This window comes from Oryctolagus cuniculus, chromosome 6 (assembly GCF_964237555.1).
Source record: "Oryctolagus cuniculus chromosome 6, mOryCun1.1, whole genome shotgun sequence".
Classification (NCBI taxonomy): Eukaryota; Metazoa; Chordata; class Mammalia; order Lagomorpha; family Leporidae; genus Oryctolagus; species Oryctolagus cuniculus.
Genome location: NC_091437.1, coordinates 8,969,679 through 8,991,720, shown reverse-complemented (window position 1 = coordinate 8,991,720; position 22,042 = coordinate 8,969,679). Strand labels below are relative to the sequence as shown.

At 41.1% G+C, this 22,042-nt stretch overlaps 1 non-coding gene across 1 annotated transcript in view; it reads left to right on the top strand.

Moving 5' to 3' along the window:
* Positions 1-22,042, top strand: part of LOC108176450 (uncharacterized) — a 46,060-nt gene that overhangs the window by 13,703 nt on the left and 10,315 nt on the right. Inside the window, exon 2 of the transcript XR_011389657.1 lies at positions 8,956-9,012. This is a non-coding gene — a transcript (uncharacterized protein). The remainder of the gene's footprint in view (positions 1-8,955; positions 9,013-22,042) is intronic.

Genomic DNA, 22,042 nt, shown 5'->3' with positions numbered 1-22,042 from the left:
AATGACAAATAATAAAAAGGAAAATGTAAATAGACACATTTAGGCTCTAAATTCCTTGTGTTCTTTCCACACATGCCTCATGCCTGACTCCCCTTAAAAATAAATAGGAATAATTATCGCCAAATACTGATGAGATTAATAGTAGCTCTTTCCGAAGATTGCACACAAAACACATTAACACATTAAAGAAGAAATCAGATTCACATCGAGTTCCTGGGGACCCAGTGAGAATCTCACAGTTGGGAGAAAGATTATTTTAATCTGAAGATATTTGAGTTTCAACAAATGTAGAAAGCAGTATTCTGGGAATGCCCTCTTTGGGGCCGCTTTTACTCCTAGGAAGGAGGCCAGCAGTACACCTACCATGAAGTCCCTCTAAGAGAGTTTTGTTTTGTTTTAAAAATGTATTTATTCGCTTGATAGGCAGAGTTAGAGAGAAGGTAGTGGCCCAACTCACTGTGCACAGCGCTGGCCCCCTGGGGAGTTTTATAGCCTATAAAAAGGCCACTCTTGCCTGAGTAGACAGACATCACAAGTTCTTTATCTCTCCTTTGTTCTACAACTCAAAGGTGTCTTCCCTATGGAAACTTCTTTGTTCTTCCAAATCAGCCATTCCCTTTTCCTCGGAAGTCAAGCTTCTAGCTTTAATTATTCAAGGAGCTAGCTATTTCTTTCACTAGTCCCTGTGCATGAATAAACCTCTTTTCACCTGTTAATCTGTTTGTTGTCAGCTTAATTAGATGGCCCTTATTGCTGAACCTTTAGGGTACAGGAATTGCTTTTTTCCCTGACAAGTGTATCAGTTTTCCCAAGTGGTGTTATTGGCATTTTTGGTGGGACAGTTCTTCATTGTGTGGGACTATATAATTTGAGAACATTAAGTGGTCTGATCCCTGCTAGTAGTGCACATACCTCTTTCTCCCTAACCCACCTCATCCCCCAATATGTCTATCTTTCAGCTTACTGTGTTAGCTCAAAAAAGGCTATGCTTCCAAACAATAGTTAGAATTTTATCCAAGTCAGGTTAATTAGTTAGCACATGATTCATCCTATCTTAGTTTGCTTGGCCTGCTGTAGCAAAATATAAACAAAATAGTTTATAAATGATTTCTCACGTTTCTGGAGGCTGGAAGTCCAGGATCAAGGCAGATCCAGTACGTAGGGAGGGCCTGCATTCAGGTCACTTCCAGTGCCCTCTTGCTGTGTCCTCAAACAGTGGAAGAGGCAACTGGTCTCCTTTATGCCCCTTTTAAAGACACTAATGCCATTCATGAAGAGTTCCCCTTCTTGACCTAATCACCTTCCCAAGGCCTCTCCTCCTACCACCACCACCTGTGGACCTAGTATTTCAACACAGGAAGTTTTGGAGGTGAATCATTGACTTCTGATGGCTCCAGGCCATTCACAACTTAGCAGGCCAGTAACTAAGATACAATTAAGAGGGACTCCTGGGTGGCACTAGTGTTTTCAGGTAATATGTTCCCAACTCTTCCAAAATAATGTCTTTGACTACTGTCTGTTCAAAGTGGCTCTATGACTTAACAAAGTCTTGGTAACAAATCTCTTCCTTTGGAACCTAACCGTGAACAGGTAATCTGTAGCTTAGAAGGAGTTCTCTCACTATTGGAAGTTGGACTGTTTTCCAACAGTGGCTAACCTAGTAGAGATTTTTTTAATCCTTTTTTTTTTTTTGAGGGTATTTAAAATTGGATGGCCCTTCATGTTGTACAATCTGTGATTTTTGCTGAACGTATTCTGCATTCTCAGTGAATAAGCTTACTTTCTGTTATTTTCTCTGTTGAACATTTCTTCTTAAATTTTTTTGGAGATTTATTTATTTTTATTTATTTGAAAGGCCAGGTTACAGAGAGAGGGGAAGAGACGGAGAGAGAGAGTTCTTCCACCTGCTGGTTTACTCACAAAATGGCCACAACAGCTGGAGCTGAGCCAGGCTGAAACCAGGAGACAGGAGCTTATTCCAAGTCTCCCATATGAGTACTAGGGGCTGAAGCACTTGGGCCATCCTCTGCTGCTTTCCCAGGCACATTATCAGGAAGCTGGCTAGAAGTGGAGCAGTCGGGACTTGAACTGGCACCCACATGTGATGCCGGCGCTGCAGACAGCTGCCTAATCCATTGTGCCACAATGCCAACCCGGGACTGTACAATTTGAGGACATTAAGTGGCCTGATCTCTGCCAGTAGTACACATACATCCCACTTCCTAACCTAACTCATCTCACAACAAGTCAGCCATAAATGCCTATACATATCCTAAGTAGTATTGCCCAACAAAATACAGAAAACCCAGTTAAATGCTAATGTCAGAATAATTTCTGTGTAAATATGTTCCAAATATTGCATGGAATGCAAACCGGGTCCCATATGGGATACCGGCACTGTAGGCAGAGGCTTAACCTGCTGGCAAAGTGCTGGTCCCAACATTTCTTTTTTCTTTAAATACTTATTAATTTATTTGAAAAGGAGAGTTACAGAGAAAGCAGGAGAGCTGGAGAAACCTTCCATCTGCTAGTTCATTCCCCAAATGTCTGGAATTCCATCTGGGTCCCCACATGGGTGGCAGGGACCCAGGCACTTGGGTCATCTATTACTGCTTTTCCAGGTGCATAAGCAGAGATCTGGAGTAGAAGAGGAGCAGCTGGGACTCAAACAAGCACTCATATGGGATGTCATGTTGCAGGCTAGTTAGCCCAACCCACTGTGCCACAATGCAAGCCATACCCCCCCCCCACCATTTTTTTTTTAAAGATTTATTTATTTATTTGTAACACAGAGTTACACAGAGAGCGCGTGCTCGAGAGATATCTGAGAGATCTTTGCGCATTTCTAATCACTGCTATAGGGCTTTAAAACATGCTGCTTTTCTTCTGTTACCTGGAGAAAAGGAAACTCACGACTGTCTTACCTGTTGTGAAACACCTGCTGTCTGTGTATATTTATTAGAAATGTCCTTGGGAAACACATATGGAACCTTGCCTGACCTTGTCTGTTGATAGGTCAAATTTTGAAACTAAAACAGAAAACTATCAGGTCAAACACATTTTTTAAAAAAAACCAAAAACTTGGGGCTGGTGCTGTGGCACAGTGGCACAGCAGGTTAAAGCCTTGGCCTGCAGCGCTGGCATTCCATATGGGCACTGGTTTACATCCCTGTTGTTCCACTTCTGATCCAGCTCTTTGCTGATGGCCTGGGAAAGCAGCAGAAGATGGGTGGGCCCCTGCACCCACGTAGGCGACCTGGAAGAAGCTTCTGGCTCCTGGCTCCAGATCAGCTCAGCTCCAGCGATTGCGGCTATTTGGGGAGTGAACCAGCGGATAGAAGACCTGTCTCTACTTCTCTCTGTAACTCTGTCTTTCAAATAAATAAAATAAATCTCTTTAAAAAATGCCCAGTTCAGTCCTAGATTACAAGCCAAATGGGAAAAGAATTCACTGTGCTCACTAGAGCTTGTTAGACAAGAGATTAATGTTTGCAGATAACAGCAGATAATTTTATGGAGTAGTCCAGAGTGTTGAAGTGCTCTGGGAGATAAAGAAGGATTCTTGATCTCAGGTGGAGCCCAGTAAAGAATGCTTAGCTAATTAAAGAAATGTGAATGTTGTAAAGGTTCCCGAGGAAGTAGCTATTACAAAATTAGGAATGCTTGCTTTTAAAATGATAAAGGAAGTGCTTTGGCACTCAAATAAGACACCAGCACTCATGATAACTGAAGAAAGTCCATATTTGGAGAGTTTCAAAGAGTCTGTTATAGAATGGCTGCCCTGAACAGAGCTAACGGGCTAGCCTGCAATAAGGGATACAAGATCCCTGACATAAGGAAGCTATAGGGTAAACCAGAGGCATACAGTGGAAGGCAGGGCCAATTCTTTTCCTTTTTCTTTTTTTTAAGATTTATTTTATTTATTTGAAAGAGTTACAGAGAGAGGTCTTCCATCCGCTGGTTCACTCCCCAAATGGCCGCAACGACTAGAGCTGAGCCTATCCAAAGCCAGGAGCCTGGAGATTCTTCTGAGCCTCCCACATGGGTACAGGGATCCAAGGAATTGGGCCATCTTCCACTGCTTTCCCAGGCACATTATCAGGAAGCTGGATCCAAAGTGGAGCAGCCAGGAAGCAAAGAGGCGCCATATTGGTTGCCAGTGTGGCAGGCCAGGGCTTTAACCCACTGCACCACGGCACCAGCCCTATGAAGTTTTCAAGTAGAAAAAAGGAGAGTCTTACTGTGTCTGCAACCGTTTCTTAAGGCAGGGTGCCCTTGAAGTTAAGTCTTTGGAAGATGAGGATGAGATGAAACAAGGGACGACTTTACAGGCAAAATAAGCAGCATTCTGGGAAAGCAGTAGAAGATGGCCCCTGCACCCACCTAGGAGAAGTTCCTGGCTCCTGGCTTTGGATTGGTTCAGCCCCAGCCGTTGCGGCCAACTGGGCAGTGAACCAGTGGATGGAAGACCTTTCTCTCTGTCTCTCTCTCTCTCTGTAACTTTACTTCTCAAATAAATAAAATAAAATGAAATAAAATAAATAAAAAGAAGAGGAAGAAGAAGGAGGAGGAAAAGGAAGTAGAAGAGGAGGAGGAGGAGGAGGAAGAAGAAGAAGAAAACTGCATTTGCAACAGTGGCTCGAACCAAGATTGTGAAGCAACTTGATCCATCTACTGACCTGCACACATTTTGTGTGGCTAGAAGAGTTTGGATGACAACCATGAAATAGCACATTCATTGTGGGAAATGTCTGTAGCCCCACCTTTGCCCTAAATGAGGGGATCTAGAGAAAAGGAAAAGATTCAGTAAAATAATAATTCTTGTTTAGTAAATGAAATATCCTATCTGAGAAGGTCCTGTTTTCACTTTTACAAATGTATCTTTGTTTTCTGATAGTCTTAGTTATTTCTTTTTTTTAAAAGATTTATATATTTATTTAGAAGTCAGAGTTATGCAGAGAGAGAGGAGAGGCAGAGAGAGAAAGAGAGGTCTTCCATTTGATGGTCCACTCCCCAATTGGCCGCAATGGCCAGCGCTTCACTGATCTGAAGCCAAGAGCCAGGAACTTTTTCTGGGTCTCCCACATGGGTGCAGGGGCCCAAGAACTTGGGCCATCTTCCACTGCTTTCCCAGGCCATAGGAGAGAGCTGAATCAGAAGTGAAGCAGCCAGGACTCAAACCAGCACCCTTATGGGATGCCAGGGCGTTAACCTGCTGCACCACAGCACCAGCCCCAGTCTTACTTATTTCTTAACTGCCCTAAGACTTAGCCATAAGGAAAGAATAATGCCACATATCCAATTCTGTTGATGGGCTTTCCCCCACCATATAATCTAGTTGCCACAAATTTCTAAAATCCTTATTCGGGATAAGCATAAATTCATGTAATACCTCTACTTTTAGACAGATGTTATTCATTCAAAAACCAATCGTGTTCTGATACTCAGAATGTTTGCTGACATGGCCTATATTCTTATGCTTGAATAACAAATACACATTTGTCGATGTATCTGGGTACACATAAATGTTGTATTGTTCCTATTTTTGTGCTGTCTTCTTTTTAAAATTTTATTTTTATTTATTTGAAAGGCAGAGTTATAGAAAGAGGGGAGAGTCAGAGCAAAAAAGACTTTGCCAGGCTGAAGCCAGGAGCCAGGAACTCCATCAGGTCTCACACATGGGTGGCAGTGGCAGAACTACTTTGGCCATCTTCTGCTGCCTTCCCAAGTATATTAGCATGCAGCTGGATTGGAAGCACAGCAGCCAGCACTCTAACCAGCTCTCTGATATGGGATCCGGTATTGAAGGCGATAGATGAACCCAGTGTACCACAATGCTGGCCTTATAATGTCTTTTTGTGCCTAAACACGATATTCTATGCTCTCATTTGATGGCTTTCTAATTATTGTTATATAGCATTGTTGTTAGCAAATGCCATGCATGGAGTACTACACTAAGCCATCTGCACCACAATTCTATTCTCTTCCCAGTATTATTTTGGAGTAATATAAAAATACTGTTATGTAAATATATGTTAGTATAAATAAGCATACGGTTTTCACAACATAAGCAATGGCGAACTTAATGACAGAAACAGGAACAGATTGAGTCCTTGTTTTCTTTTGAGTGGGACACAGGGGACTTCAGGCTTAAAGGGTTAAGCGAATAGTCACCCTTCCTCATTTACAGCACTTTGCCACATTTGCTTTATGTTTTATATGAGAAGACTGTTTTACACGTGTCCTCCCAGTCCTTAAGGTTTAGATGGAAATTAAGTTCTAGAAATACTTTCAAATTGGAAAGACCAGGGTTGGGATCCTGGCTCTGTACCACCTGATAAATGTGTGATGTTGGGCAAATGATTTGATCTCTTTGAGAGCCCATTTTTCATCTGCAAAATGGAAATAATAATACTAACATCTAATAATAGAATTGCTGTTAGAATTGAATATGTACCTAGATGATTAGCACATGGTGCTCACTACACTTTAGCCTGTCAGTGGCATAAGAATTCTGAATTTGTAGTCACAGCAGTCTTGGCTAGGAATCCCTACAACTAGTATGCTGTGTAACTTTAATATATATTTGCTTATTGTATTTATTTGAGAGAGAGAGAGAACATCAATCTTCTGTCTCTGGCTCACTCCCCAAATGTCCACAACATCTGCAATAAGGCTAGGATGAAGCCAGGAACTGGGAACCCAGTCTGATCTGCCATTGGGTAGTAGGGACCCAACTACTTGAGCTACCACCTGTTGCCCCCCAGGGTGCAAATTAGCAGGATGCTAACTTTGATATGGGCCATAGGTATTCCAAATGTGGTCTTTTTTTTTTTAAGGTTTATTTTTCTATTTGAAAGATAGAGTTACAGAGAGGCAGAGAGAGAGAGAGAGAGAGAGAGAGAGAGGTCTTCCATCCGCTGGTTCACTCCCCAGATGGCCACAATGGCTGGAGTGGCGCCGATTTGAAGCCAGGAGCCAGGAGTCTCCTTCAGGTCTCCCAGATGGATGCAGCCAGGGGCCCAAGCACTCGGGCCATCTTCCACTGCTTTCCCAGGCCACAGCAGAGAGCTGGATCAGAAGTAGAGCAACCGGGACTTGAACTGGTGCCCATATGTGATAATGGCATTGCAGGCGGTGGCCCTACCCACTATGCCACAGCACTGGCCCCCAAATATTGCCTTAATTGTTGTACCAACTGCTTGGTACTGCTATATAGCTTTATTTATTTTTACACATATACAGTAAATTTAATCACAGGTCACTAAATAAAACTCCAGTAATATTGCTTTGTAACTTTAAACAAGCCAGTTTGCCATTCTGCGACTGTGTTACTGTGATAGACAAAATGACATTGCAAATATTTGTAAATAAGATTGTGCAAATTTGAAGCATTGAATAAATGCTAGTTTGTCACCTTGTTTTAATATCTCTAATCATGTTTATAATTCTGCAGATAAGTGTAGTTAATATTTTCTGTTTACAGTGTTCCTTCCATTCAGGCATTAGTAAGACATTTCCAAGGTGAACAGGCATAGAGCTTGGAACCTGGCCACGGTTATAGACTCAGTAAGACAGTGACAGGAGGAGGAGGTGCTCTCTGAGAGATGGATAACTACAGAAGAAGCTTCATTTTCTCTGCTTACTCCTAGACAGTAAGCAACAAGTCATCAGAGATCCTTATCAGCTGCCCTGTCAGGCAGGGATGGGCCCTCAGACCAGAGCTCAGCTGTGAGTGGATACGGCAGGTCTTCAGGCCACCTGGAGACCAAGGTCCTCCTGTCCCTTTTAATGCTGAATTTGGACAACATTGAATTGGGCTGGCCACGGGAACAGCTGAGGAGGGGAGGCTGTGCCGCAGGAGGGATGGATTCCTAGCTGCTCTGTGGCACTTTGATGTGACTCACACTACTCGTTGCCGTCTCCGTGGAACTGTTCAGATGAGTTTTAGAAAAGGTAATGCAGGTAAAGCTATTAGCTCAGTTTCTCACAAGCACTAAATACTTAGTGTTGTTCCTTCTAATAATTGTGTATAGTTACCATTGTTATTTTAAATTAAGAAACAAGGCCTCTAGGCCCTTCTGATTTCCCTAGTTTTACTGTCATCGTCATAATTGTAAATGTGATCAGAAGGGGGGGCCACCCATGATAGATTTGAACAGATAAAAACGACCCCACAACAGTCCTGCGTCTGGTCTCTAGTAGACCCTCACTAAGAACTGTCTGTGTGGGCACATGTTTCTCTGAAGTCACAGCTTAGTCTCTGAGGCTTCCTGCATTGCTTTCCCTTTCAGTGGACCGGAGAGAGACTGTTTATGCCCCCACAAGGTCCTGCTGTCTGTAAGCTGGTCTGGTTGTGGCTCTGTTAGAAGCAGATTCAGGAAACCGTAGCCAGTTGGCGCAAGGGTAGACAGTACGGAATCATGGAGGGTCTCAGGAAACATTTTTGAGGGTCGCAGGAAAAGGAAGGACACGTTTCCCAGATTTAAATGTCTTGCACTGAATGCTGGAATTGGGTTACCTCCTCTCTGGTCTTTCTCTGCCAGAATTTTAGTTGCCCAGTTTATCTTATTTGCTTCGCTGTATCCAGTTGATTTTGCTGAAAGCTTCTTATCTTAATAGATAAAAACTAATTTTAGTATTGGGTCAAGCAGAATGTAGTAAGGAGAGTAAACCTTTATTGCCACTCTTCCTTGGAGGCACTCCCAAACAAAAGTTTTATATTATGGCTGCTCTCAAATGTTCAAGGCATTGCCAGCTATCCCTTGAAGAGATAAATGCTTTTTAAAATCATCCTAACAAATTAACCAAAGATTTTAGCAGAGGAAAAATTGCCATTAATTCCCAAGGGGAAGCAGGGTTGTGGTTTTCCATCAATATACTTGCAATAGATTATTTATTAAATTTTCTTTCCCATACTACATCCCTTAATCCAAACTTTATGTTCATTTGCAGTGGGCCAAGGAATTTGCCATGGTGACACTGGAATTCGGAGTACCACAATGCAGCCAGGTCAGAATACAACCATCTACACCAGGATGTGTGTCCAACACTGTCCGTTTATGCCATTTATCATTTATTAGGTGCTATTTGTTTGGTTATTTGTGTACTTGTTCAGAAGCTAGTTCCCACTACCTGGGATAATGTCTTATTGAAAGGAAGACAGCAGCAAGGAGAGAGGGAGGGAAGGAAGCTGAGTGAGTGCAGTGCTAGAGGTAGGGTCAGAGAAGCAGGCCTGACAAGTCCCATTGTCGTGCTCTTCCACCTCTTATACTCACAGCCCCCTGCTGCCTGTAGCTTCGTGTCTGCACCAGACCTCTTGATGGTACTAGCTTTAAAGTGAAGTAATTCCACAGTACAAACAGTCCCTGACTTTTGATGCTTTGACTTAGATTTTTCAACTTGAAATGAAGTAGTATACATCCATAGAAACTGTGGTGCAGTGGGTCAAGCCACTACTTAGACACCAGCATCCCATATCAGAGAAACTGCACTTTGAGTTTTGAATCCTGATCTTTTCCTGGGCTAGTGGAGTGAGGTCTGAGCCTCTCACTGATGCTGGGAGCAACTGTGAACCACAGCTCCCAGTCAGCCATGCAATCAAGAGAACAAACAGCCTGAATGTACCCTTCTATGTACTGTGTTGCTAAGCTAGGATGTTCAGTAGGGTAGAGGCATTAATTGCGTCTTTGACTAAGCATATTTTCCACTTAGAGTGGGTTCAGCAGGGATATAACTCCATCATTAAGTCAAAGAGCATTTGTTTTCCTTTGCTATCAGAGTAGTCAGTCATTCAAATTCCCATCAGTAGTAGCAATACTTTCAGTTGAACATATTTTTAAATGTGGGTCTAAAATAGGTAGCACTGAATAATTCATGTGGCTATTGTATATAACCTTGTCCTGGAATCAGTGAAAGGCTCTGAGACCTAAAAAGAAAACAACAACCTAACATTAGTTCCCTCTGTCCTCTAATTAACCTTATAATCCACAGAGGCGGAAGTTTGAATTTTGGAATCACATTGATTTATTTATTTTTCCCTGAGGATTGTATTAAACAGTGTGTGATGACACACAATGAAATACAATAATTGATAAGGCTTTTTGCTGTACTGTTCTTTATCCGCAATAAGCACTTGATTGGATGAGTTCTTTTTGGTTGTACAGCTCACTAGCCCGAGGGATAGGATGCCATCTGCTGTGTATTTGTTTTTTATCAATAGATTATGTTGTTGCCTCTGTTTATAATGTTTCAAAAGAAAAATGTCAATTTGGTTTTTAAAAATGTCTATTTCCAGGGCAGGATTTCAGCCTAGTGAGTACCTAGATTCAACACCAGTCTCTGGCTCCTGGCTCCAGTTTCGGCTAATGCATACCCTGGGAGACAATGAGTGATAGGTAGCTGAAGTAATTGGGTTCCTGCTACACAACTGGGGGACATGGATTGAGTTCCAGGTTCTCAGGTTCAGCCTCAGTCCAAGCTCCAGCTGTTGACGGCATTTGGGGAGTGAACCGGTAGATGGGAGCATTCTCTCTCTCTCTCTCTGTCTCCTGGCATCTCAAAAATTTCCTATCACTTTCTTTGAATAGATAACACAATCATATGCTTTAAAATCCAAAAGATTCAAAGGGTGTATAGTAAGGTGAATTTTTCTTGCCCTTGTCTTGTCCAGTTCCTGGTGTAGATCTTCTCTGATGCATTCCCATACTGATTTATTTTTATTTTTATTTATTTATTTGACAGGTAGAGTTATAGACAGTGAGAGGGAGAGACAGAGAGAAAGGTCTTCCATTCACTGGTTCACTCCCTAAATGCCTGCAATGGCCAGAGCTGGGCTGTTATGAAGCCAGGAGCCAGGAGCTTCTTCTGGGTCTCCCACATGGGTGCAGGAGCCCCAGTGCTTGGGCCATCTTCCACTGCTTTCCCAGGCCACAGGTGAGACCTGGATTTGAAGAAGAGCACCTGGGACTGAACTCACACCCATATTTGTTGCCAGTGCTGCAGTCCCAGCCCCCCCCCATACTGATTTGTGATACATCTTATTTCCTCTAAGCAGCTTTGACTCAGCTCCTGAATGTCAGGGATTCGGTTGTTTCCTAGAAGAGTCATTTCTCCCCTCTGGTTATTTGCTATGAATTCATTTACAATAGGGGAAAATTTGGTATAATGAAACTTGCTTTCGAACAAACCTGATAGACTGATAGAATGTGGATAAACTGCTTGGCTTAATTGAATTAATGCTTAAAAGAAAACCATTTGCTTGACAGTCTCGATAGCAACTTTAAAAAGATACTAAAGCAAGTATCTTCCTGGTATGTTAGTCGGTGAGGAGGAGGATGCATCTGGGAATTCTTTTTTGTTTTTAACCTTGTCATGTGGGAGAATATCAAATTAGGCTGCAAGTGGAATCCCACAGTGTTCCTGTTTTTAATGTATATATTCCTGCACTTTTCCCCTCGGATAAGCTTTACTTTCACTTATCCCTCCTGTCCTGATACACTGGACTTGTACACCAGTTTAGAACTGCCGTGTGGGTCTATCCATGCCTGTTTCACTTATCTGTACTCCTCTATTCTTTGTCCCATCAAGCTCTCAGAATATAACAACAGTTACAGCACAAAAAATTAGTTCTCGAATAGTCTTGCTGGATAGAACGGTGTTTGGGGAACAAAACTTGTATATGGCAATTTAATTCAGCGAAATTTGTTGAAGCATATCAGCGGCCTTAAAATTACTGGAGTCATTTACTCGGTCATGGGAATCAATTCACTAAACAGAAACCTAAATAGGTATTTAGCAAACTGGCTTTCCTTGATAATGCAGGTCTGTCTCACGTACCACTACAGGAAAATATTTCTGAGGGATCATGGAGGAAAGTGCATGTCCCTACCAATAATGAGTTCTTTATTGGACCCTGTGAGGGGTGTGATCGTGAAGATGGAGGTAAGGAAGGCATTCTCAGGGTAGGTGTGGTGAGTGCACAATAAAATGCCTTTCTAAAAAAGCCTGTTTCTAAAGGGACTTCTGGGTGTTTCTCGGAGCTAATCCCCCTTCTCTGGATTCAACAAGATCTGGCCCTATACTAAACTAAAAACACTCTTAGAGCAATGTCCCAGGAATATGTTAGTTGTGTCACTATAAATTTATACAAATAGAACATGCAGTAACTAAAAGAAACAGTGTTTTTATTTCTCATTATCCAGTAACCAGGCAACCAGGAATTTGATGAGTATCTGCTATTTGCTTGACACACAATTCCCGTTGCCCAAGGCCTCCATCAAGAAGGTGAACGAGCATTGCCAAAGTTATCGGATCACCTGTGTTCATGTATTTTTCCCAGTATGCTTCACATAAAGCATTTTTCTGCTTAAGGCTTATTTTCAGTACCACACTTGGGGCAGGTGGTTAGCCTAAGTGGCTAAAACACCTGTTAAGATACTCACGTCCTACTTCAGAGTACATGGGTTCAATACTTGGCTCTGGCTCCTGACTCTAGCTTTCTGTTAATGTGTATCATGCGAAGCAGTGGAGCTGACTCAAATAAGTATGCTTCTGGATTGAGACCCAGATTGAGTTCTTGGTTTCTAGCTTTGTCTTGGCCCAGCCCCAGCCATTGCAGGCATTTGAGGAGCGAACCCTCAGATAAAAGCTCTGTTGAGCTCTCTGTCATTCAAATAAATACTTCAAATAAATATTTTTAAAAAATCTAAAAATAAAACTGCTTTATTTATTTACATATTTGTATTTTTAAAATTAGCACATGGTGACTGTATACATTTATGGGATGCAGTGTAGCATTTCAAAAACATAAATGATATAATGATCAGATCAGAGTGACTGGACTATCCTTCAGTATACACTACTTTGAAGGAGATAACTTAGGGGAAAAAAAGAAAAAAGAAAAATGGAAAATGATAATAAAATAAATGGGTTACCTGAAATACAGTCTTTTACTAGCACAAACTTGTATTTCAGAGGTAAAAAACAACCTTATCCGGGCCCAAGCTATTTTGGGATATATCTAAGAATCAATTTTATAAAAACTTAGAATTGTATACACAATACTGATGCTCTGTTTCTGGCATGTGTTCTCATAACAAACTTCATCAATAAAGGAAGGGACAGAGAAAGCTCTGTGGTCAGATATTCTTGGTGTGTGGCATTTTCTAATTTTGTACTTCTGTTTATACCACAGCACTATTGGTTAGATTACTTACAAGGGGGTTTCTACCAAGATTGAAAACTGAGATAGTGCGGAATTAACAGCAAGCTTGTCTTATACATGTGCTACCTAGGCAGAGCATCACCAAGTCTTAGTGTGGGACTTCCAGTATTGATGGCTTAGGTGACTGTTATTTGTCTTTAAGGTGATCATAACAGCATTTTATTAAAGGAAAGAACTGTATCTTTGTATTGTATGTTTTAGGTATTTGAATGCCTCCAAATTTTATCTTAAAGAACCTACTGTCAGAAACTTGCAGGAAAGTGGCCTTCTAATTTCACTCCCTTACAATGATTTTGGAGCTTTATGTTTTTTTTGTGTGTGTTGTTTTGTTCTGAAGATTTATTTTCTTGTGTGTTTGAAAGGTAAAGTGATGGGGGGGGGGATAGAGAAAGAGAGAGAGAGAGAAAGAGAGAGAGAGAGAGATATTTCATTCACTGTTCACTCCCCAGATGGTTGCGACAGCCAGGGCTGGGCCAGGCCAGAGCCAGGAGCCAGGAATTCCATCTTGGTCTTCTTGGGTGCCAGGAGCTCACATACTTGAGCAATCATCTTCTGGTTCCCAGACTCATTAGCAGGGAGCAGGATTGGAATCAGAACAGCTGGGACTGCAGTTGGCCACTCTGATACGGGATTTGTGCATCCCAGATGGGATGCCCGCTGCACTGTAACACCTACCCCTGAAATTTATGTATTTTAAAAATATTTATTTATTTAAAAGACAGAGAGAGAGAGACAGCATGCAAGAGAATATGAACTGCTTCCTAGGTGCGCTAGCAGGGAGCTGGATTAGAAGCAAAGTATAAATAAATATATATATTTTTTAAAGTGGAGGGGAGCTGGCACTATGGCATAGTTGTTAAGTCTCCACCTGCGGAGATAGCATGCCATGTAGGCACCGGTTCAAGTTCCAGCTGCTCCAGTTCTGATTCAGCTCCATGCTAATGACCTGGGAGGGTAGTGGAGGATGGCCCAAATGCTTGGGCCCCTGCACTCATGTGGGAGACCTGGATGAACCTCCGGGCTCCTGGCTTCAGATTGCATTTAGGGAGTGTACCAGTGGATTTAAGACCTTTCTGTCTCTCCCTCTCTCTGTAACTCTACCTGTAAAATAAATAAATAAATCTTTAAAAGAAAAAAAGAAGCAGAGTTGCTGGGACTTGAACTGGCACTCTGAAATGGGATGCCAGCATTCCAGGTGGTGGCTTAATCTGCTGCTCGATAACGCCTACCCCTCAGGGGTTTATGTTTAAATAATTCTCCTGAAAATTACATTAGGACTAGTGGGTGATGACTCAATGGAACAGTTCTATCTCTGACTCATGGAAAATCTGGTGTAACTCATTTGACTCATCTGCTTCTCCCATTTAGAAGATGCCACTATAAACATACACCATAAGGTACTTGTGAAATATTTGAGTGTCCAAATAAAAGGTGCTAGAAAATTACAAGATTAGAGGGTCTTCTTTTAACATACAGTTTTTTTAAATTGATTTTTCAGTCAAACTGTTTATGAACATTTATTGCTAGTAAATTATAGTATGTCAAAAGAGAGAATCAGTAGGTATTTTTCCCCCAAAGAAACCTTTTATTTAATGAGTACAAATTTCATTAGTACAGCTGTAGGAATATAGTGATTCTTCCCAACATACCTACCCCTCCCCACCTCTACTTCTACCCACCTCCTCCTCCCTCTCCCATTTCCAATCCCATTCTGCATTAAGATTCATTTTCAATTATTTGAACACATGCACACATACAACCAAAAAAGCCTGTTTGAGTACAAGTTCTACAGTTAATTCTTATGGTATAGCTCATTGAAGACAGAGGTTCTGCATAGGGAGTAAGTGCACAGTGATTATTGTTAATTTAACAATTAACACTCTTATGTATGACGTCAGTGATCACCCGAGGCTCTTGACATGAGCTACCAAGGCAATAAAACCTTTCGAACCCACAATCTCCATCAGTATTCAGATAAGGCCATAGACAAAGTTGAATTTCTCTCCTCCCTTAAGAGAACAGTGCATCCTTCTTTGATGGCCACTTCTTTGTGCTGGGGTTTCACAAAGCTCCTTCATGTAGGACATTTTTTTGCCACAATGTCCTGGCTTTGCATGTGTTAAATGCTCTCATGGGGATTTTATCCAGATCATAATGCCTTAAGGGCTGATTCTGAGGTCAGAGTGTTATTTAAAGTGATTGTCATTCTGTGAATCAGCTGTGTGGACTGCTTCCCCTCTTGGAACCTTCTCTACATTTTTAATTCTATTATTATCAGACATTTTATCTTATTTATATGATCCCTTTAACACTTAATCCTATCCATATGATCACTTTAACACTTAATAAGTTCACTTTAACAGTTAAGATGGCATTTTTACTACCCAGCTTAATGGGATTTGGGGTCCTATGGCAAGTTCTTAAACTGTACCCATAGAAGTAAGTTCCTATGAATGTATGCAGAACTAAACAGCTCTATAGTTACAAATTTCCTCCTCCCTCTCTTATTCCCACTCTGATTTTTTACTGAGATCTATTTTATTTTTTTAATATATTTTTATTTGTTTATATTTTATTTTATTTTATTTAATGAACATAAATTTCCAAAGTACAGCTTATGGATTACAATAGCTTCCCCCCCCCATAACTTCCCTCCCACCCACAACACTCCCCTCTCCCACTCCCTCTCCCCTTCCATTCACATCAAGATTAATTTTCAATTATCTTTATATACACTGAGAACTATTTTCAATTAATTTACACACACATGTTGAACTCTATGTTAAGTAAAGAATTCAAAAAATAGTATGAAGAAGATAAAAAAAAAAAACTGTTCCTTGGCAGTCAAGACAAGGGCTGTTCAAGTCATTCCTTCTCAAAGTGTCAATTTCACTTCTACAGGTTACCTTTTAGGTGTTCTATTAGTTATCACAGTTCAGGATGAACATATGGTATTTGTCGCTTTGGGATTGGCTTATTTCACTAAGCATGATGTTTTCCAGATTCATCCATTTTGTTGCAAATGACTGGATTTCATTTTTTTTTTACCGCTGTGTAGTATTCCATGGAGTACAAATCCCATATTTTCTTCATCCAGTCTTCAGTTGATGGGTATTTAGATTGATTTCATGTCTTAGCTATTGAGAATTGAGCTGCAACAAACCTGCAAATACAGCTTTTATGTGCTGATTTCATTTCCCTTGGGTAAATTCTCAGTAGTGGAATAGCTGGGTCATGTGGTAGGTCTATATTCAGATTTCTGAGGTATCTCCATACTGTCTTCCATAGTGGTTTTACCAGTTTATATTCCCACCAACAGTGGATTAAGGTAATGTTTTCCCCACATCCTCGCCAGCATTTGTTGTTTTTTGATTTCTGAATTAAAGCCATTCTAACGGGGGTAAGGGGAAAACTCATTGTGGTTTGGAATTGCATTTCTCTAGACTAGTGATCCTGAGTTTTTTTTCATATGTCTGTTGGCCATATGGATTTCCTCTTTTGAAAAATGTCTGTTTAAGAACTTTGCTCATTAGTTAATTGGGTTGTTTTGTTGTAGTGGCATTTCTTGATCTCTTTTTATATTCTGATTATTAAGCCTTTATCACTTGTGTAGTTTGCAAATAATGCCTCCCATTCTGTCAGTTGCCTCTTAACTTTCCTGAATGTTTCTTTTCAATACAGAAGCTTCTCAATTTGATGTAATCCCATTTGTCAATTTTGGATTTGATTGCTTATGCCTCTGGGGCCTTTTCCAAGAACTCTTGGCCTGTGCCAATGTCTTGCAGGGTTTTCCCAATGTTCTCTAATAATTTGATGGTATCAGGTCATAGATTTCGGTCTTTAATTCATTTTGAGTGGATTTTTGTGTAAGGTGTAGGTAGGAGTCCTGCTTCATACTTCTGTATGTGGAAAGCTAGTTTTCCCAGTATCATTTTTTCAAGAGGCTGTTAGCTCCTTGGCCAAATATAAGTTGATTGTAGATGCTTAGATGGATTTCTGGAGTTTCTATTCTGTTATGTTGGTATAATCACCTGTTTTTGTACTAGTGCCAGGCTGTTTTGATTATAACTGCCCTATAGTATGTCTTGAAATCTGATATTATAATTGTGGGGAGCAACTGGGAGCAACTCGGACTAGACTAAGTTACTGGAATTAAGACTTATTCTATGCATCTGCTCTCCCACAATATGGCGCTGGGAGAGGAGGAAACAGCTTCTACCCAGCTGCCTCTCACCAACTTGACAAGCTGCAGGACCTGCTCCTGATTGGAGTAGAGCAGCGTACTCGGCATGTGGGTAGCAGAGTTGGGATTGGTGGAAGAGGACTATAAAGGAGGAGAGAGACAACATGCACCAGGAACATCTATCTGAAGGAACACCTGTGCAGCCCCCGAGAGAGCCGGCCGGCGGTGTGCCGCTCCCCTGCGGAAGTGGGGAAAGTGGCAGGGGGAGCCGCCCCTCCATGGAGGTGGAAGGGACGGTAGCCAACCCGGGAAGAACCAGCAGCAAACCCGGGGAGGGCCGAGCAGACGAAAGAACAGCGCAGGGTCCTGTGTCATTCCTCCACGAAGAGGGGGAGCGACAATAATGCCTCTGGGTTTGTTTTTGTTGTATAAGATTGCTTTAGCTATTTGAGGTCTCCTGTGCTTCCATAAGAATTTCAGAATCATTTTTTTCTAGATCTGAGAAGAATGTATTTGGTATTTTGAATGGTATTGCATTGAATCTGTAAATTGCTTTCAGAAGTATGGACCTTTTGATGCTATTGAGTCTTCCAGTCGATGAACATGGAAGAGTTTTCTATTTTTTATCTTCTTCTATTTTTTTCTTTAATGTTTTATAATTCTCATTGTAGAGAACTTTGACATTCTTGGTTAAATTAATTTTAAGGTATTTAATTTTTTTGTAGTTATTGTGAATGGGATTGGTCTTAGAAGTTCTTTCTCAGCCGTAGTTTTTCTATGTATACAAAGGCTGTTGATTTTTGTGCATTGATTTTATATCCTGCTACTTTACTGAACTCTTCTATGAGTTCCAATAGTCTCTTTGTGGAGTCTTTTGGATCTCCTGTATATAGCATCATGTCATCTGAAAATAGGGATAGTTTGACTTCCTCTTTCCCAATTTGTATCCCTTTGATTTCTTTTTCTTGCCTAATGGCTCTGGCTAAAACTTCCAGGACTACACTGAATAGTAATGGTGAGAGTGGGCATCCTTGTCTATTTCCAGATCTCAGTGGGAATGCTTCCAACTTATTCCCATTTAGTAGGACTCTGGTCATGGATTTGTCATAAATTGCCTTGATTGTATTGAGGAATGTTCCTTATAGACCCAGTTTGCTTAGAGTTTTCATCATGAAAGTTTGTTGTATTTTATCAAATATTTTCTCTGCATCGCTTGAGATAATTGTATGGTGTTTGTTCTTCAGTTTATTAATGTGATGCATCACATTTATTGATTTGCAAACATTGAACCATCCTTGCATACTAGGGATAAATCCCACTTGGTCTGGATGAATGATTTTTCTGATGTGTTGTTGGATTCGGTTGCCTAGTATTTTGTTGAGGATTTTTAGCTCTATGTTCCTCAGGATATTACTGTGTAGTTCTCTTTCTCTGCTGCATATTTTCCAGGTTGAGGAATTAAAGGTGATGCTGGCTTCATAGAAGGTATTTGGGAGGACTTTTTTAAAGAACTTGAGAAATATTATAGTTAGTTCTTCTTTAAATGACTGGTACACTTCAGCAGTGAAGCCATCCAGTCCTGGACTTTTCTTTGTTGGGAGGGTTTTTTAAATTTCACTTATTTATTTATTTATTTATTTTTGACAGGCAGAGTTAGACAGTGCTATAAACTCTTAACACTACTTTTGCTGTATCCCATATTTTTTGATAAGTTGTATTGTCATCTTCATTTATTTCCAGAAATTTTTTCATTTCTCTTTTGATTTCTTCTATGACCCACTGTTCATTCTAGAGCATGTTGTTCAGTCTCCATGTCTTTGCATATGCTCTAGAGATTCGAGTTGCTGATATCCAGCTTCATTCCTTTGTGATCTGAGGAGATACATAGTATGATTTCGATTTTTTTTTAATTTGCTGACACTTGCTTTATGGCCTGGCATGTGGTCAATCCTAGAGAAAATTCCGTGCACCACTGAGAAGAATGTCTATTCTGTAACTGTAGGATGAAAAGTTCTGTAGATATCTTCTAGGTCCATTTGGTCTGTAGTGTTGATTAAATCTTTGTTTCCTTGCTAGTATTTCTCTCTGGTTGATCTGTCCATTGCTTGAAGTGGGGTATTGAAATATCCCATTACTATTTGAGTCCATGTCTGCCTTTGGATCCCTTAACATTTCTTTTAAATAGCCAGGTACCCTGTAATTAGGTGCATATACAGTTTTAATAGTTACACCTTCCTGTTGAATCAATCCCTTAATCATTATGTAGTGCCCTTCTTTGTCTCTTTTAAGTTTTTGTGTTAAAGTCTATTTTGTCTGTTATTGGGATGGCTACACACAAGCTCTTTTTTCTGTTTCTATTAGCGTGGAATATCTTTTTCCATCCTTTCACTTTCAATCTGTATGCATCTTTGTTGGTGCAGTGTGTTTCTTGTAGGCAGCAAATAGATGGGTTTTCTTTTTTAATCTATTCAGCTAGTCTGTGTCTTTTAACTGGAGAATTGATGCCATTTAAATTCAAGGTGACTACTGATAAGTAATGACTTTGTCCTGCCGTTTTTCCATAAATATTCCTATTTTCTACTCTGGATTTCCTTGTACATTTACTGGGAGTTTTCCTCCCTTTATCTTCTTTCATAGTGATGACAATGTTTCTGTGTTTCTGTGGGTAGCACATGGTTAAGCATATTTTGCAGGGATGGACAGGTGGTGACAAATTCTTTCAGTATCTGTTAATCATGATAGGTCTTTATTTCACTTTCATTCATCAATAAGAGCTTTGCATGGTATAGTATTCTGGGTTGACCGTTCTTTTCTTTTAAGACTTGGAATATACATCTCCATTCTTTTCTAGCCTGTAGGGCTTCTGATGATAAGTGTGCTGTGAATCTACTTGGAGATCTTCTGTAAGTAATCTGGCATTTCTCTCGTGCAAATTTTAGAATCTTTTCTTTAAGTTTTCCTGTGGAGAGTTTGATTACAATGTGTCTTGCTGAAGATCTTTTCTGTCATGTCTATTAGGAGTTCTATGTGCTTCCTGTACTTGAATGTCCCTTTCTTTCTCCAGATTAGGGAAATCCTCTGTCATCATTTCACTAAAAAGCCTTCTAATCCTTTATCTCTTTCCACGCCTTCAGGAACTCCTAGAACCGGTATGTTGGGTTGTTTGATAGTAGCCTATAGATTACCGACAGTGTTGTTTGTTTGTTTTTTTTTTTTTTTTTTTTTTTTGGGACAGGCAGAGTGGATAGAGAGAGAGACAGAGAGAAAGGTCTTCCTTTGCCGTTGGTTCACCCTCCAAATGGCCGCCACGGCTGGTGCACTGTGGCCCGCACACCGCGCTGATCCGAAGGCAGGAGCCAGGTGCTTCTCCTGGTCTCCCATGGGGTGCAGGGCCCAAGCACTTGGGCCATCCTCCACTGCCTTCCCAGGCCATAGCAGGGAGCTGGCCTGGAAGAGGGGCAACCGGGACAGAATCCGGCGCCCCGACCGGGACTAGAACCCGGTGTGCTGCTAGGTGGAGGATTAGCGTATTGAGCCGTGGCACCGGCCCTGACAGTGTTTTTTAATTTTCTAATTTCTTCTTCTTGGGTTTGGTCTGACTGTATAATTTCCTGTGCTTTGTCTTCTAAATTGGATATTCTTTGTTCCGCTTTACCAATTCTGTTGTTAAGGCTTCCCATTGCATTTTTGTTTGTTCTATTGAATTCTTCATTTACAAGTTTTCATTTTGATTTCTCTTTAAGCTCTCAATTTCATTTGAGAAATTTTCTTTCATGACATGTATGGATTTCATTATTTTGTGCATTTGCTTCTGATTACTGCTAAATAATCCTATGATCAATTTTTTGAATTCCATTTCTAGCATTTCTTCAACCTTATTGTTTTCACAATCTAGTATTGAAGTGTTTTGTTTTTTGGGGGCATCATTTTATCTTCCTTATTCTTCTTGAATTGGTACTTTTTTTATTGGGCATTTGTGTAGATACTCATTGATTTCTTTGTTTTCTTGATGTGGTGGTTTTTATCTTTGGGCTATGTCTTTGTGGATTAGTGAAGTGCCTGCTTTCAGGGAATACCTAGAGGCATGTGATGGGTATGGCCAAGGAGCTGTGCTCAGCAATCCAAAGTGAACGGCGTGTCTGAGGTGACACGTCCAGGTTTGGCGTGGTAAAAATCTCTCTCACTTTTTTTTTTGACAGGCAGAGTGGATAGTAAGAGAGAGAGAAACAGAGAGCAAGGTCTTCCTTTGCCGTTGGTTCACCCTCCAATGGCTGCCATGGCTGGTGCGCTTGCGGCCGGCGCAACGCGCTGATCTGATGGCAGGAGCCAGGTGCTTCTCCTGGTCTCCCATGGGGTGCAGGGCCCAAGGACTTGGGCCATCCTCCACTGCACTCCCTGGCTACAGCAGAGAGCTGGCCTGGAAGAGGGGCAACCAGGACAGAATCCGGCGCCCCGACTGGGACTAGAACCCGGTGTGCCGGCGCCGCTAGGTGGAGGATTAGCCTAGTGAGCCGCGGTGCCGGCACTCTCTCTCACTTTTATCAGATGGGAGGTTTGTTCTTGTCTGTTGGTAGAGACTCAGCTGAGCTCCTCTCCTTAAAGGAGACCAGTGCCTGGGTGCTAGCACCCGTGGG